At 41.4% G+C, this 16,462-nt stretch overlaps 1 pseudogene; it reads left to right on the top strand.

The window, feature by feature from the left end:
* Window positions 1-5,455: 5,455 nt before the first annotated feature.
* Window positions 5,456-15,122, top strand: LOC125446322 (nuclear factor 7, brain-like; annotated as a pseudogene).
* Window positions 15,123-16,462: the final 1,340 nt, after the last annotated feature.

Below are 16,462 nucleotides of genomic sequence, written 5' to 3'. Positions count from 1 at the left end.
TTAATCTGGTGACCTCCCCCTCCCTCCATTGCTTCCACGCTAATAATCCCCCAGCTTGCTTCAACCTCCTTCTGAAAATACACAAAAAAGACTGTCTGGGTAGACCCATTATATCAGCCTGCTCCTGCCCCACAGAACTCATTTCTTCCTACCTTGAATCAGTCTTCTGTCCCCTGGTCCAATCCTGCCCATGTACACCTGTAATTCCTTTGACACTTTACACCAGTTTCAAAACTTCCAGTATGCAGTTTCCAGCTGCCTCCTTTTTACTATGCACGTGCAATCCCTTTACACATCGATTCCTCAACAGGCGGGTCTTAGGGCTCTCTGCTTCTTCCTGGAGCAAAGACATGAACCAGCCGCACCCACCACCATACACCTCCACTTGGCCGAGCTCTCCCTCACGTGCAACACATTCTCTTTAACTCCTGATCATTTTCTTCAGATCAGAGGGATGGCCATGGATACCATACGAACCCCAGTTACGCCTGTCTCTTCATGAGGTACGTGGAACATTCCTTGTTACAGTCCTATTCCGGCCCCCACCCACAACAATTTCTCTGATACATGAATGATATACCACCAGTGCTGCTTCTTTCTCTCATCCAGAATTGGAAATGTTTATCAATTTTGCTTACAATTTCCACCCTGCCATCACTTTCACCTGGTCTATCTCTGACTTCTCCCTTCCCTTCGTTGACATCTCTGTTTCCACTTCTGGGGATAGACTGGCCATTAATACCCACTATATAAACAGTGACTCCCACAACTTACATGGACTATGCATCCTCATATCCTGCTTCCTGTGAAGACTACATCCCATTCTCTCAGTTCCTCCATCTCCATTGCATAAGTTCAGATAAATCTGACTTCTACAAGGGATCCTCCAAAATGTCCACTTTCTTCCTCAACCAAGGATTCACCAGCACCATAATTGACAGAGACCTCAACCAGGTCTGACCCATCTTTCACTCCTTTTCTTCCTTCCCACAACAGCGATAGGGATCCCCTTGTCCTTATTTAGCATCCCACTAGCATCCAGAAGATCATCAAACACCATTTCTGCTACCTCCAGTTAGATGCCACCACTAGACATTTATTCCCCTTCCGTCTCTTGTCGGGCTTCAACAGAGACCCTTTCCTCTGGGACAAACTGGTCCACTCTTCCTTCACTCACAACATACAGTCTCACAGCATCTTTCCCTTCAACCAGCGATGGTGCAAACCTGCCCATTTACCTCCTCCCACCTCCCTCCTCACCATTTACGAGCACATAAACATACCTTCCAGGTGAAGCAACAATTCGTAGAATCATTAAACCCCTACAGTGTGGGTACAGGTCATTCAGCCCAACTAGTCCATACCGCCCCTCAGAGCATCCCACCCAGACCCATACCCCTGTAAACCACCTAATCTACGCATCGTTGAACACTACAGGCAGATTAGAATGGCCATTCCACCTAACCTGCACATCTTTGGACTGTTGGAGGAAACCGCAGTACCCGAAGGAAACCCAGGCAGACACAGGGGCATGTGCAAGCTCCACACATGCAGTTGCCCAAGGGTGGAATTAACCCCGGGTCCTGGGCACCACACTGAACCACTGTGCCACCCATTTATTTTCACTTCCCGAAATCTAGTCTACTGCATTCGGTCTCCCCTACATTGTGGAAAGCAAGCGTACACAGGATGAAGGCTTAGCAGAACATCTATGTTCTTCTCACAAAAAAGACCCTGAAATACCTGTTGCCTGCTAAGTTAACACACTACTCTGTGTGGCCAACATCTCTGTTTCTGGATTGTTGTGGTGTTCTAGCAAAGCTGAATACAAGCTGGAAGAACAAAACCTCATTTTCCACTTGGGGACCATGCAACCCTCTGGACTCAATACTGAGTTAAATAATTTTAAGTTCTAAACTCTTCCCATTTGTTCGTCCCCTACCCCACACACCAGGCCTTATAACCACATAGCCTGCCATTACACGCTACTTATTGTTAGTCACTAAGAGTCCCAGTTAACAACTACTCACCCTCCTAGCCAGATCCTTATCAGCTCCTTTGTGCAACTGCTCTTCTCTCTCTTCAGGCTCTATCCTATCATGTATTCCCTACCCCTTCCACCTCCCTATTGCTTGCATATAAACTTTTTCCCAGCTATCATCAGTTCTGAGGAAGGGCCACCAGGCCTGAAATGTTAACTCTGATTTTCTTCTCCATAGATGCTGGCAGACCTACTGATCTTTTGCAGCAACTTCTGTTTCTGTTCCTGATTCACAATGTCCACATTTTTTTCAGTTTTTATGACAGCAAAGATCTTAGCAAAACTGGAATCAATGGCAATTAGGGGGAAAACACTCTGCTAATTGTACTAACATCTGACACAGAGGAAGCTGGTTGTGGCTGTTGGAGGTTAGTCATCTCAGCTCCAAATCACCTTTGCAGGAGTTCCTAAGGCCAGTGTCTTCAGCCCAAACATCTTCAGCTTATTCAGTGGCCTTCCATGCATCGTGAAGTCAGATGTGGGAATATTTGCCAATGGTTGCATAACGTTTAACACCATTCACGACTCCTCAGATATTGAATTAGTCCATATTGAAATGCAGCAAAATCAGGACCACATCCAGGCTTGGGCTGATAAGTGGTAACTAACCTTTATGCCATACAAATAACAACGAAGGACCATCTCTAGTAGGAGACAATCCAAACACCACCTCTTATCATTCAATTTGCTGATGACACCACCGGGGTAGGATGGATATCAAACAATGATGAGTCAGAATATAGAAAGGAGATAGAGAGCATGGTGACATGGTGCAATGAGAACAACCTCTCTCGCAACACTGGCAAAATTGAAAAAAAGACTGATCATTGACTTCAGAAAGAAAGGAGTCGAACAAGCTCCCATCCTTATTAGTGGAGCTGAGGTTGCGTGGGCTGAGACAGTCAAGTTCCTTGGAGTGACAATAACCAAAAACCTGTCCTGGACTTCCCAAGTAGTTGCAATGGTCAAGAAGGCACAACAAATCCCCTTCTTCCTTAGGTAGCTCAGGAAATTTGGCATGTCCAAAAAATCCTGCACCCACTTCTATGCAGCAGTGAAAGCATATTTATGCTTTCAGGGTGTGTCATGACCTAGCATGGTAACCACTTCATTTTGGGCTGCAAAGGGCAACAGAAGGTTGTGTGCACAGCCTAGTCCATCTCAGAAGACAACCTTTCATCCATGGGCTCCATTTACTTGGCCCATTGCCGTGGAAAGGCTGCGAACATCATCAAAGACCCATACTACACCAGTAATGCTATCCTCCAATCTAAAGTAGAAGATACAGAATCTTGAACACAAGCACCAGCAGCTTCAAGAACAGCTTCTTCCTTGTCATCATTAGACTAATGAATAGACTCTCAAACTTGAAATAATGCTGATCTTGCTAATGTTGATATTGCCTTGTGTGTGCACTGTGCGACACAACCTGTACGCTTGTATGCCTCTTCCTCAGTTTTTCACTCGGTGATCTGAATGTCCTTGCTTACTTTGATCTACCTGCACTGCCCATAAACAGAGACTTTCATAATTCTAAGGTACATGTGACAATAAATACATCAATCAACAACGTCACTAAACTCCTCATTATCAACATTCGAGGGGGTGGCTATTGAAATTCAGCTGGAATTGTCATATAAATACAAAGGCTACACAACAAGTCAGAGGCTAGAATTACTGAAGCAAGTAACTTATATCCTGACACCCCAAGGTTGGTTTACAATCTACAAGACATAAGTCAGAAGTATGATTGAATACTCCCCACTTGCCTGGATGAGTAAGGCTACAACAACGCACAAGATACTTGACACAGTCCAGGGCAAAACAAGCCACTTGCTTGGCACAAATATCTACTCCCTCCACTACCAACCCTCAGTAACAGCAATGTTTACTGTCCCCAAAATTCACGGCAGAAATTCACCAAAGATAGCACCTTCCAAACATATGAGCACTTCCATCTGGAAGGATAAGATCAGCTATTACATGGGAATACCACCAGCAACAAGTTCCCTTGCAATTCAGTAACCATCTGACTTGGAAATATATCGCTGTTTAGCCACTATAGCTGAACCAAAATCTTGGAACTCCCTCCCTAAGTCATTGCAGGACTGCGTATAGGACATGGAATGCAACGGTTCAAGAAGGCAGTTCACCGCCATCTTCCCAAAAGCAACTAAGGAGAAGCTGTAAATACTGCCCAAATCCCATGAATGAGCAAAACAAAACATGAAAAGAAAAACACACAGATTGATCATCGAGATTTTGCACGCTGTTTCACCAGTGAATTTATCATCTGCAGCGAGTTCATACTGCGATAAAATCTGCATCCTGGCCCGTTTTCTGATTCTTCAGCACATTCACCACCCCAATCTCATTCTGCTCCATTATCTCGGTCCAAAGGATTTATTTATTTCTCTTTGCGCTCCCACTCCATTCGTCCTTCATGAAAGGGATGGTTACTGTCGCAATTTCGTTACCGACATTTTCGTTTTGTTATATAGCTCCAGAGAAATCCTTCAGGGACTTAAGGTTCGATGGAAATGCAAGCATCACGCAAAAATGAAAATCAGTTACCAAAAAGTATCCATCTGCATTAAATTTAAGCAAAATAACACAGCACGTCTTTCATGATGTAGACGTCATTGGCCAGACCAGTATTTTATTTCCCATCCCTAATTGAGCGTCAGCAACATTGCTATGGGCCTGGAGTCACATGTTGGCCAGACCCAGTAAAGGTACAGATTTCCTTCCCTAAAGGACATTAGTGAAAGAAATGGGTTTTCCTGGCAATCAACAATAGTTTCACCGTCATCACAGACTCTTAATTATAGGGTATTTTTTAAAAATTGCATTCAAATTCCAAACCCTGCCATGGTCGGAATTGAACTCAGATCTCAGTACATTACCAGTGTCTCAGGGTTAATAATCTAGTGATAATATTTAACTCTTAAAGACTTCTTAAGTCATAAAATTAAAATACCGAGCAGCTTTAAATAAAATATAGGATATACTGTAATATAGAAGGCCAGTACAAAATAAAGGTTCCCGAACAGGACTCAGCAGGTTAGAAAACTTCCAAATTTTATTCTGACGTGAAGTTGGCTCGTTGACAAAGATCTCGCTCGTTTCTCAGAGTTGTACATAGGCCATTCAGAGTGAAACTGGTTTAAAATGTGAAGAAAGATTGACAGTTAAAATTGACAGTTGCATTCTCCGTGTCAACGTCTGAAGCAATCAATTTGAACTTGCCAAACCATCTCCTGTCATATGATCAATGTGTTAATTTCTAGCAGGACTGGCGTTCTTTGCGTTTCGGAGTAAAAGACTTCGAGAAATTGTCGGAACTGAATACTTTCAAGAGTTCAGCAGCATCGAAGCTGAAATCGGTTCGAGTTTGCACGTGCTGAATCCGGCATGGCTTCCAAAGAACAAGTCCAGAGTTTGACAGAGGAGGCCATTTGTCCCATCTGTCTTGATTTCTTCACTGACCCGGTAACACTTCAGTGTGCGCCCAACTTTTGTCTCTCCTGTATCACTCAGTGTTGGGAGAATAATCGACAATTTTGCCCGGAATGTCGACAGAAGATTCTGCGCAGCAGGTTCAAGGTCAATCGAGCATTAGCGAATCTGGCCGAGAAATTTCGAAAATTAAACCTGACAGAGAACGAGCAGGAGAACAAGTTTCACTGCGAGAAGCATCAGGAAGAATTGATGCTATTTTGTGAAACTGACCAGAAATTGATCTGCGTGGTGTGTCGTTGATTTGGAACACAGAGGCCGTGGCTTCCTGCCCATTAAAGAAGGTGTTGAAATCCTCAAGGTACAACGGAGAATATTTATGAATTGACAAGCTTATTGTGTTTTTCATTATTTAACATTTGCCTTCTCCGTTCTTATCGGGAAACTTCAGGTGCAGCTGAAATCGTCCTTAGAATATCTCACCGAGAAAAAAATCGACTGTCTTGGAGACGGAGAAGGTTCAGAAACGGAAGATTTCCGAAGTGAGGGTAAGGTCTCACTGTGATGATTTTCTGGGATCTTGGTTAGTTTTGTTTCCTTTATCGCGGGACATGATTTTTTTTTTCACATTTCATTTGGTCGGAACAGGCGGGCAGTCTGCAGACTCACATCATATCTGAGTTCACTAAAATGCACCAGATTCTCACAGAGAAAGAACAGCATTTACTCGGAAATCTCAGGGAAGAACAGGAGAGGATTCTAGAGCCAATGGAGAAAAATCTTCGAGAGATTCAGGAGAATTTAAATTCTATCGAGAAGATGCTCTCAAAGTTGCAGGAACAGATGGAGCAAACAGACAAATTGGTGTTTCTGAAGGTGAGGGAGTTTAGTTTGGGGGCAATTCCGTGAAACGTCCCGCGGTCATAAATTAACCTGTCATTAATGTGAAATGCGCACAGCAAATGCTAGAAGTGGATCAGCGGTAAAACTGATCTTTGCACAGTTCCGCTGAAAATTCCAATCCCACGCACCCAACACACTTCTGACAAGACCCACAAACTAGTTGAACTGGCTTGTCGTAATCTCGTTACTTCGTTTCTCGTTATTTCCCTGTGTCAAAATTAGTTTTCTTCTGGACCTGTATGAGTCACTGAGTGTGTGTCTTCCGGTCTACTCGGGTAGTTCTGTTTGTGGGAAGCACCGGACTTTTATTTATCAGTTTATTTCCTTTCCTCAATAATCCTTCCTCCTTTGCACGTTCCCGTTAAATCTAACCTGCCCCGAGTCTACTTATTTCAAAAGCCTGTTTGCATCCTCCTAAAATATGTCACTATAATGTTCACTATTTGTGATTTATATTTTTCAAGAACATATTTGTCAGTCGATGAGGTAGGTCCACCTCTGGCAAAACCCTCCATAATTTGCGATTGATCCAGCGAAGCGTAAGTCTGTATTTAAGTCCTGGCTATCGTTACAACTTCAAAGGGTCATAAACCAAGCAATAGCAACTCCGTTTGCAGTTCATAGACGACTGATTTTCTAATAAGAAGCTTACAGCAAGGTTGAAATTGAGATTTTATGTAACTGTTCCGCAATGTTGCGATCAATGGCAAAATATTACAGACGACTACGAAGTGTTTCCCAGGCCACAAGTGATCACTTGCTTGATGTATCGAGTTTGCCCAACTGCGGCCTTAAGGCTGAGCAAAAGTGTCTTGGCCGTATGCTTCTGAAGAGCTGGACATTCATTTTAAGTCGGCATTTCCTTTCAACTCATTGGCAGAAACATTTCACTTCCTACGTTTGCTCTATTGTGAAACATATTGAAAGGTTGCCGCTGCAGGGTGCCTGTCCTTCTAGAGAATTTCATACCTTAAAAGCTGACGGGTTGTTTATTTTATTAAAAAGCAAATTCTTTTTATATCGTCAGTAAATACAATAGCAAAATCTTCCATCCGTACAGAGCCTTCAATGGATTATAACCGCTTTCTTTTCGCTGAGCGTTGCTGAACAAAACGTGCATCGAGTCATGTAGTAAGTTATAAACACAGTTGGCATGTTCATGACTTAGAAAGTCTTGAATAGCCTGTATTTTTCTACAAGAGTTCTTCAAAATGCAGCACGTTTACAGGCTAGATGTTTCCCACACATGAAGGTGTGCAATGAGTTGTAGCTAATCTGTTGTCAGACAATAGGACTTTTCTTGATATTGGTGATTGATTTCTTCATATTTGCATTTCCCTTTAATTCCGTTGCAGAAACGAAGTTAACATTTCCCCTCTTACATTCGTTCTATTATAAAACATACTGAATGATTGTCCATTTCTCAGAAGTAGAATCTGACAAAGGAGACTTTTGTAACATTGACTGTTAAATGTTTACAGGCTCAGTGATGATCTTGCCACATTCTCAGTGGCAGCTGGCTCCCTGTCTATCGAAAAGTTTAATGGTCCTTTACAGTACACAACATGGAGAGAAATGATAGACCACATTTATCCCGGTAAGGATTCTATATTACTTTTTCTCGATTATAAATACCATTACAAAGAGTCTAACTGTGCTGAAGGATCATGGTTAAACCCTTACATTGTCAGCTGCTAATGTTCTGTAAGTCCTCCACTCTTATAACACATTTAGTGTATTATGAACATGGTAAATCTAGATTTTTTTCAGTATATAAAGCAAGATAATATTGGAATGACTCATTTGTTTTGCACTTAATATGTATACATGGTCACTTCTGACTTGTTGTGTAATGTGCCATTATGCATTTTGTGTTTGCTTGAAAAAAATAAGAGGCAACGGCCTGGTGGCATGACTGCTAGACTATTATTCACGCACTACTGTTCTGGGGACCTAGGCTGAAACCAACAGATGGTGGAATTTGAATTCAATTAAAATATCTGGAATTAAGAATCTACTAAAGACCATGACATCGTTGTTGATTGTTAGGAAAACATCTTTCTCAATAGTGTCTTTTAAGGAGTGACATCTGCCATCCTCCAGATATATAGCAATGTGGTTGACACTCAACTGCGCCTTGGGCAATTAGAAATGACTGTTGGCCTAGATAGCAATGCCAACATCCTGCGAATGAATAGGAAAAATAATTATGTTCAGTTGATACTTTGCAAGACTGTTGGAAACATTTCTGAATCTTGGCACAATTCCTTTGATCTTAGGAAAGAACAATGTTGACTGGGAGGTGTGAGTCAGGGTATTGATTCCCCTCTGACATTTTGCTGCAAGGTTGAAAATGACTGTTCCATTACATTTTACTCTCACTCACCCTTTATCTAGTGGGTTGACATTAGTAAATTATTTACTAGGCCAGTTTGGGTGTGCAATATGATGGGTCTTGCTGAGTAGACCAGACTTCAAAAGAATAGAATAACTAGTATGTTACATAATGAATATTGTTTTGTGTTCCTGCCTATTTTCATTTTCACCTCCTACAGTTATTGCATTCTGTGACTCTGCTCCTCCTTTCAACTCTTGAGTTTAAAATGACTTTGTCCAGGCTGAAATTCATAACATATTTCATGAAAACCTTGGCCTTTGAGGTTTGTTGTACTACTCTGAATGGTTCAGGATAGATGTTGCCTTCCTCTGAGTTGACCAATAACTGTCCTAAAGTTTTACTGTGATCTCTCAGGTTTGGTATAGCCTTTTACTCTCTACTGGAAACATCTTCTACAATGTCGGCCTTTACCTTGCTGTGACAGCAACAGGATAGCATGTGCAATTCAGAGGCCCTTAATTGAGGGAGAATGCATGTACTTGCCACAGAGGGAATACAGCAGAGGCTCAGCAGACTAATTTCTGGGATGTTGATACATTGTACCAAGAGAGATTAAGGAGATTTGGTCTGTATTCTCTCAAGCTGACAAATTGCTTGAAGACTTGAAAATGTTTGATGCAGAGAACATAATTCCCAGCTGGAAGTGTAGCAGGGGACACTATATCAGGCTAATGGGTGAGTAATTAGGACTTAGATGGGGAGGAATTCCTTCACTTGGAGGATAATGAGTATTTTGGATTGTCCACTCCAGAATTTTGTGGGATCTGATCGATTTAACAACAGAGCCTGCTAGATTTTCAGATAATACTAATAACAGTTGATCTTGAACAGACTGAATAATGGGGATGAGAGAGATAGTCATCTATTATCTAGAATGGTGAAGCTATCTCTCGAGGCTCAATCTCTGCTCCTGCTGGCCCATACACTCTACCTCTCAGCAAACCCCCTCATGTAATTTCTCTCACACTCCTTTCATGTGATCCCTTTCTACTCACCTGTCACCTTTTCTCTTCTTCCCCTCAATACAGTCCATGACCGTTTGCACGACCAGTTTTCCTTTCTTTCTCTTCATGCACCTGCTACCCTTCCTTCTTTCATTGGCCTCTAATGTTCTTAACTCTCCATCTCTTTCCCTTCATTCTCACCCAACCCTCCACCTGAACTCTCTTTCCTCCTCCCAATGCTCATAAATTATCTCTCTAGTTTTTCCTTTCAATGTCCTCCCTTCCATCTCTTTCTTCTGTTTCCCTCTATTTCTCCTTTGGTACACCCATAGCTTCTCTTGTCACCACAATTTACTGTATTGACACTTTCTTAACTTCATCTTCTTTACACTTACCCTGTGCTATTTCTTTTCTACTCAATTCTGCACACAGAAGAAGGAGGTGATGAGCTAAAGTATTATTGCTAGACTATGAATCCAAAAACTCAGCTGGGACCCGAATTCAAATTCTATCTTGGCAGATAGTGTTACTGACTTCAATCAAAAGAAATCTGGAATTGATCAGGAACTTAACTGGACATGCCATATAAACACAGTCGCTCGAAGAGCAAATCGAGGCTAGGAATATTGTGGTTATCAACTGTCCTCCTGACACGTCAAAGCTTGAGGACTATCTACAAGGCACAAGGTATGAGTGTGATCAAATACTCCTCAGTTACCCGGATGAGTGAAGCTCCAAGAGTAATGAAGAAATTTGTCACCATGCAGGACAAAACAGACTGCTTGACTGACATCACATATACAAACATCCAATCCGTCCTCCCCGATGCTCGGTAACAGCAGCGTAACATGCTAAACAATGCACTGCAGCAATTCACCCAAAATCCTTAGAAATCACTTTTCAAACCCACGACTACTTTCATGGCAGAAGGACAAGGGCAGCAGATACATGAGACAACCACTTCCTGCCACTCACGATTCTGAGTTGGAAAAATGTCACTGTTTATTGTCTGTAACTGATCATAATCATAGAATACACACGCTACAGGCATTGAGGAACAACATACAGCATGGTTAAGGAGGCGGTGTACCACCACCCTCTGAAGGGCGACTGAGGCAGCCAATAAATGCTGGTCTAGCCATCGACACCCACATGCCATGCGTGCATAAATAAAAGCTCTATTCTCCTAGCCTTCTTCACCTCCACCTCTGCCTCCATATACTCTCTCACTCTTTCTCCATCTCCAACGCTGCCCCCTCTTCCCCACTCCCCACTTCAGCATCAGCACTCTCACATTTTCAATCCCTCAAATTGAAACTTGACATGCTGAGAGCTTCCAATGTATGAACAATTAAGTGCCTCTTTCTGCTTTCGTAATTTGTCAGCTATTTGTCGGGTGGGTCATCTGACATGCAGTTTGTAAAATTGCTTAATCCATGCTAGTTGTGTATCAGCTGGAGGATGTGTCCCCCTACTGGCGTTTTGCATGATCAAGGGCACAGATAGCCATTGGCAGCCACTTTATTTCCATTGGTTCAGACACCCATGACATTCTCATCCCATGATCTCTATGAATATACAAGTCTCGCCTTTTCTCTTGGTCTTTGTTTGATCTTACCACCTGTGTGGGGAAAGAGGAGGTGTTAGAATGGAGGCCGCATTGTTGCCTTTTTTACTGCTTCTTATAGGGAGCTGTAGGACTCTGATTTGTTTGCAACTCTATGTGCATCGGACGGTTCCTATCTGGAGCCTTCAATCAGGCTAAAACCCACCATTCTTCACTTAAGAGCATGATGGAGTCAGGATATGATGAATCGTTCTGTATAATATTTAGGGCAATCTGGCCACTTCTTCAACCATGTCATGTGGTATCTGCGAAAACTGGGAGATCCCAATCTTCATGTTTCAATGAGATCACCTCACATTGTTCTAAAGTGCAAGAACATAGGCTCAATGGCATCAATTCTCACCATCAGACAAATATTCTGACCTTAGTGATCATTTTAGTGAATTTTTTGCTGTTCCATATCAAATGCACTTATGTTGTTTCTTAAAATTGGAAAGAAAAAACTGCACGCCGTATCTCACCAAATCCTAAACAATTGCTGTAAAACTTTTGCTTTTATTCCTGAACTCCAGTTCACCTGCAATAAAGGTCAATGTAGCATTTAGAGATTCCACGACCATCCCTCCTGTCTTCCTATCTGCTGCTGCTTCCTGTACTAACATACTAGTTTTCTGTTTCTTTTGCGTGCACATCCAACTCTCTTTGAACAACAAAAGATATGCAAGTTTCAACTATTGTTTTTCATGTGAATGAACAAATCAAGAAGCTTCACATTATACTCCATCTACCTCAATATAACGTGCCTGTTTCTTGAGACAGCATATGTCCTCCCCACAGCTCACCATTTTCCATAATTTTCCATCGTTAGAAAACTAAGATCCATTGGTTCAGACGCCCATGACATTCCCATCCTAAGATCTCTATAACTATATAAGTGTCACCTTTACTCCCGGTCTCTGTTTGATCTTATGACCCAGGGGCGGGGGTCGAGAAGTGTTGGAATGGAAGCTGTATTATAGCCTTTTTTGCTGCTACTGTCTCAATATCTAATTTATTAATAAAAACTGCGAATTGACGATTCCTGCAGCATTCCATTTCTTGCCTGAGAACGTGAAAATATTCCGTTTACAACCACTCTGTCACTGTTTGTGAAACAATCGTGTATCTTTTCTAATACCTTAATCCTAAATCGGGGACACTATTTCTTATTCATAAGCATTTTGTGTGGCAACTGTTTCATGTTCTTATGATGGTCATGGGTGCTATTTTTTAAATCCCCCTTTATCTATTCGGCTGGACATATCCTCAAAGAACTGTTATGAATGTATCAAATCTATTTCTATTTAGTAAAGCATTCTATTACTTTTTCTAATCATGCTGTGTGTTTTTCAGCGTATCGTTAAGACTTCTTCAATAAGAGATTCTAGCATCTTTCCAAATGCTTACGTAAAGCTAACTAGTCTACTGTTCTCTGATTACTGTACAGTTCCCTCTCTCCTTTCGTGAAAAGGGAAGGTTAAACATTGGCTAACTTTTAGTGTGGTAGGCCGTGGGATCTTTGTATTTTTAGAAAATCATAGGTAACACATTCACTGTCTCTGTAGCTATCTCACTCAGAATACTGAAGTCTAAGTTATCTTGGGCATGTTGTCCAATTTAAGTTGCTGGAGTTTTCCAAACACGTTTTCACTGCTAACGCAAAATTCCATATTTTTCTTACTCTTTTAAGTTCTCGGCTACTGTTTATTTGTGGTATCAAACGTGTGATTTCTACTGTGAATGTAGGCACAGTTATTTCTTCAATATCGCCACTATTTCCTCATTCTCTATTATAATGTACCCTAGCTCGGCTAAGAGATGGCTATGCACTTTTTCCGAAGTATTTCTTTGATATATATTTACAAATAATCTTGCAATCTATTTTTTATATTTCTGTTTGCTCTCGTATTCTATTTTCCCATGTCATCAAGCTTCGTCGTCCGTAATTGTTTGTCCTACTTGTACTCTCAATCGTCAGACCATTTTTACATAATATTGCGTGTGTCTTGCTTTAGACTAATACGAACTTCAACTTTCCAAAAGAAACACGCGTAGCTCTTTCTGGTTGAGATTTTCGTTTTCAAAGGAATGTATTCTTGTTGAACAGTGTGAATTTTTTGAAATGGTTCCCACAATTCAGTTAGTACAATAACTTTGAGTCTATTTACTCAAAAAAACGCAACCACTCATAGTTTGACAACTGGATTCAAGTGCAATTTCCTTGCTTGTGATTCGTGTAAGTACATTTGAAACTTAACATAGAATTCAATAGTATCGTGAATACTTTATCCTAATCGATAGCTTCTCAATTGCTTATTAACCTACTCTGTAAAACAATGCTACACACACTCTCGATGTACCCTCAGTTCCACAATGCATCGTCTCAAGAAACTTTCTTCACAAAATGTTAAGAACAATCACTGGCAGCACTCTTGGAAATTTGATTGCTGCAGACTATGTAGGGAGCAAAATTTCCTCATGATTACTTCATATTCCTTGTAACAAGTGGCGCGAGTTTCTGCTTTAATGCTTGGTCTGCATTGTAACTCCTGTTCGGAGGGCATTTCAGCACTGATAGCAATATTTTCTATCATCTAATATTCCTAATTTCCACCAAACTGACTCTACTTCATGACTGATAGCAGATAAGTTTTCATTAAAGGCACATGTGATCGCCACTATCAAGCCTATCCCACGCACATTCCCAATCTCCCTGGCCATTGGTGTGTTCTTTCTCTCCCTCTCTCAAATTTCAGCTCTCTCAGCAAAGCCTCATAGTCCGCAATGCTCTGACAAATATGACCACCCCTTCTCACGCACTCCCGATTTTCCTTTCTGCGTTCTTGCTCTTTATTCTTCTCCACTCTTTCTCTCTACGACCCTATTATTCTTGCCACAAACTCGATCTTCTACTAGCCGTTCTTTATCCCCATCTTACCCTTCAATGAACCAAATTCTCTCGATATTTTCACCTCCTTCCCCTTTGCGCTTTACCTTTGCCATTCACACTCTTCTTGCCCTCACTAAATTTTCCATACCATCACGTTTCCGATGTTGTTCCTCGTCCTACCCCTCACTCTTCCTTTCTGCTAGCCCTTTTTTTTCTCTCACTCTCCTTGCATTCATCTCTCTTCAGCTTTGGCATTATTCCTCGCTCAGGCCACAACTTCCACTCCCTCCTCTCCAAATCGCTGACTGTGTTATTTGAAACTTTCTGCAGCCCCAGCCTCTCTGACACTGGATCCGAACACAACGAATCCCATGCTTCTCCTTTCAGAGGACCTGACCAGTGTGAGATTCGGCGGCTCTGCACGACCACTTCCAGACACGCCTGAGCGATTTGATTTCATGCTATTTGTCTTGGGATCAGAGGGATTCACATCTGGAAGATATTACTGGGAACTGGATGTGGGGGAGAAGACTGAATGGATTGTGGGAGTGGCCCGAGAGTCTGTGGACAGGAAAGAGGAATTCAACTTGAGCCCCGAAACTGGCTATTGGACTGTGGGACTGCATCCTAGAAGCGGCTATTTTGCTGTCACCTCCCCCTCTGAGAGTGCTATCTCGCTGAGTGTGAGACCCCGAAAGATCGGTGTCTATTTGAACTATGAGAGTGGACAAGTATCCTTTTACAATGCAGACAACATGTCCCATCTCTACACTTTCTATCAAACTTTCACTGAGAGAATCATTCCCTTCTTCTACCCCGGACTGAATGACAGCGGGAAAAACTCTGCGCCACTGACAATCTGCCGATTTAAAGATCACTAATAAAACCCACTCCATAATTTCACATCGAATCTCTGTTCCTCTCAGTTGTAAACTGATCGGTCTCCGTGACAGGTGGAGAAAGAATTCCAGATACAGACCGTAAATCGGAACTGGGGACTGAAAGATCAGCGAGGGGCTGTTTAGGGCTGGGAGAAAGAAGGAGGGGGAAGAGGGAAAAAATGAAATACACGATCAAAGATCACAAAATTGGAGTCGAGTCGTCTTGTAATTGGGAGATTTGTTTTACTTTAAAATCGGGGCCATCCTTGATGTGTGAACTTTCAACCTATCCATGAAATTAACAGTTTCTATTTACTATATATTGAAGAGTTTATGTGCATGCGCTACAATGCTATTGAAATTACAGATATCGTTTCCCTTTGACCTTTTGTCTGCCTAACCTTTGTCTATCTCAGCAATAAATGAGTACACTTTAAGTGTCTCATTTACTCCAGTAGTGGAAGCCTCGAGACATGAAATTCTGTGTAATGAGAAATAGATTTTTAATTTATTTTACATATTCACAATACAATTTGAAAAATTATCTTCTATCAGTAAATCCTGAGAGTCGTTGGAATCAATGCAACTTTTTTCTGAAGTAAATGTTTTATTTCAAGACAAACATGGAAAGCACAATTTAAAAGTTGTTTTTTTGCCTATTGCTACCAAATTTGAATTCTTGGGCGCCCTTTCTCAATTTGTATTGATTATCTCCAGAGATCTCGGCTTGGATAAATGGAGTGCAATTACAGTGAAATTTTCTCTGGTGCTGAACCATCATCTGAGCTAGTCAAACGTTTTCACTTCAAGAAACCAATGCTGAATCTGCCTGATTAGATAAGGAACTTCTAAATGTATTTATATATTGACAGATTTCAAACCAAGTTGCCTGTAACTTCTCCTTTCTGTCTCCTTCCTCCATTGAATAGACAAATTATGTTCACCAGTTTCCAATTTGTTGGAACATTTCCAGAGTTAAGAGAAGTTTTTGAAATTAAACCAGAGCACCGTTCAATTTTGAAGATCTTGGAATGAATTGCTGCTGGTGTTGGACTTGAGAAAAATTATTTCTAATGAATTTCCACATCTCTTACCCTGGTGAACACATTTTAAAATATCTTCCCTCCACTTTCCCCATTGATTTACAATTTTTTCTGAGCTGTTACCTGCATCTTCCACAGAATAATTGGCATAAAATGTTGGTTAGATGCATCCACCAGTTTACAAAGCTCATGATGTGTGACCAATCCACACTTAAAGTAGTTTTCTGTTTTAACTGCTTCTACTAACGCTCATTATCTTTTTATATGTTTGCTGTTTCTAGTGTTTATAATTAACTT

Source organism: Stegostoma tigrinum, chromosome 34 (assembly GCF_030684315.1).
Source record: "Stegostoma tigrinum isolate sSteTig4 chromosome 34, sSteTig4.hap1, whole genome shotgun sequence".
NCBI classification, from domain to species: Eukaryota; Metazoa; Chordata; class Chondrichthyes; order Orectolobiformes; family Stegostomatidae; genus Stegostoma; species Stegostoma tigrinum.
This window is presented reverse-complemented; position numbering and strand designations above follow the sequence as displayed.